We start from the raw sequence: 2,417 nt of genomic DNA, 5'->3' as shown, positions 1-2,417 counted from the left end.
GGATTTAACCAATGAGGAGTATAACATTCATTTTGAGACATGGGATGATTGAAGATACCAACATTTAATCTCTGTGAGGATTATGTGATCTCATTTGACCAATTGGATACACAATTGGAATCTCAGAATTTCTAGATTGAGAACTAACTTATGTATTTAAACTCATTGCATCCAAAGAGTTAGAAAGATAATCTTTATCATGTTGATTTATCATGGAAATGCCATAGTGCCGTCTTGAACCAGTGCCTGCTGTTTGAGCCCCATGATCAAAATCTTGTGTTGCATGTGTATATTGATCTTCACCAGTAAATGGGCTTAATGGTTGTTGGCTTGGTTCTCGATAGTATGTTCCACTCCCACCTTCACCTATATTATATCCTTCCCCTCTATTATCACCATAACCATTACCTCCATCATCATCTTCATCCTCATATTCATTTGATTGAGGATAACTACCACAAAATGTTTCTACACGAGGACTAAATCGTCTAGTTGAAAGCGTTGTCACTACTTCAAACGAATAATTTCCTCCCCTATCACTGCTCATAACTTCTTCAGCAATAACATTGTCAACATTTATCCCTAGTTGTGAAGTATGCATTGCGATTCAAGGATCTAGATTGCCTTCATCATCATCTAAGTGTGAATTTTTAACCCATTGGATAATATGATTATCTTCATCTTTACCAGAGTTAGCCCCAATTTCAAGAAGATCCAAATAATCTAAATTTAATTGCGGTTAATTTGTTAATTCCATATCACAGATTCGCAATTTCATATTATAGTAGCAAAAAACCAATTTTTGAAGTTTTTCATATGCGAGCCTATTTCGTTGTTTTGTGTGTATTAAACCGAAGGTGCTCCAATTACCATACATTGTCTACCTTTCAACTATATATTTCAAAATTATAAATCAAAATATATTCAATTTTAATAAATTTTTAAATATTAATAAAAGTTTTTATATTAAGCACATGATTTTTTTATAACAAGTAATTGAAATGCACACACCAGGTATCATTTCCGCTCGGACAGCAATTGCAACACGATCACTAAACCCTTTTCGAGCATCCCTAAAGCATATTATCTATATGTAATAATGAAAAAATTATAAAAAAAAACGTTATTAATATGTTAGTTAAAAAAAATAATAAACAAAATCTTACTTCCTTTCCAAATTGAGATATACGGTCCGAATTTGGATCTAATGCTGTAAAGACATCATGAACAGCTTGTACAAAATCTAAATCAGTGCCAATTCTTTCTTTATACTGGAATCATGGATTCAGAAAGTATGCTACAAAATAATAATAATAATTAAATCTAATATATAAATTATAAGACAAAATAATAATTAATAATAAGTAATTGACATAAAATTACCAGCCATACGGAGAAGATGAGAAAGTGTATTGTTCCATCGAGTATCTATGATGTCCATAACCTACTGAGTTCCTCTTTGGTTATTGATTACATATTTCATTTTTGAAAATAATCATACAATATTGGTATCGTAGGTATGAACTCAGCATCAACAATTCACAAAATATTATATAATGGCTCATATAAATTAACAACGTGAGTAATAGAATCCCAAAAATGATTATCAAGGATAAGTTTCTCCACTTCTTTACCTGTTTTTCTTTGACTCAATTGATGCTTAGCCCATGCACCACTTGTAAAGACTTGTTTTAGGGAAGCTTTCTTTTTAAGGAGACTATTTAAAGCAATATAATTTGTTGCAAATCTTGTTGCTCCTGGTCGAACGATGTCTCCTTTACATATATCTTGCATTAAAGAAAGTAACCAATTATGATCATAAATATAATTGGTTATCATTCTTGCACGCTGAATGATCCTTGCAATACTTTCATGCTTTCTAATATCCTCAAATATAAGATTAATACAGTGTGCAGCACATGGTGTCCAATACAAGTTGTACTATGTCATCAATTTCTACTAGTCTTTTTGTTCGTGACTACTTGTATAACATTATTCTTGGCCAATTCATGAATAACATTCTCCAAAAGTTTGTATATATACTTATAGTTTTTGATTTTATCTGAGGCATCACTTGACTTAAAAAACACTGATGACCCTTTGTAATGGATCATAAAATTCAATATGGACAGTTTAGTTGGTCTTGTCCATCCATCGCATATAATTGTACAACCATATGCCTTCCAGCTTTCTTTGAACTTTTCATTATGCTGTTGCATCTCTTTATACTACATGTCTAGGTATTTTTCCTTAATTTCATTTGGAAATGGAATTTGAACTCCCATATCTGTTTGTTGAGCACCAACGATCATGTTTTTGAAATGGTGCGATTTTGCGTTTGCAGGTGGGACATTATCATAAATAAAGAACTTTACTACTAGTCTTCCCAATGTGTATTTCATACCACCTTTTGTCAA

Source organism: Ziziphus jujuba, chromosome 3 (genome assembly GCF_031755915.1).
Source record: "Ziziphus jujuba cultivar Dongzao chromosome 3, ASM3175591v1".
Classification (NCBI taxonomy): Eukaryota; Viridiplantae; Streptophyta; class Magnoliopsida; order Rosales; family Rhamnaceae; genus Ziziphus; species Ziziphus jujuba.
This window is presented reverse-complemented; position numbering follows the sequence as displayed.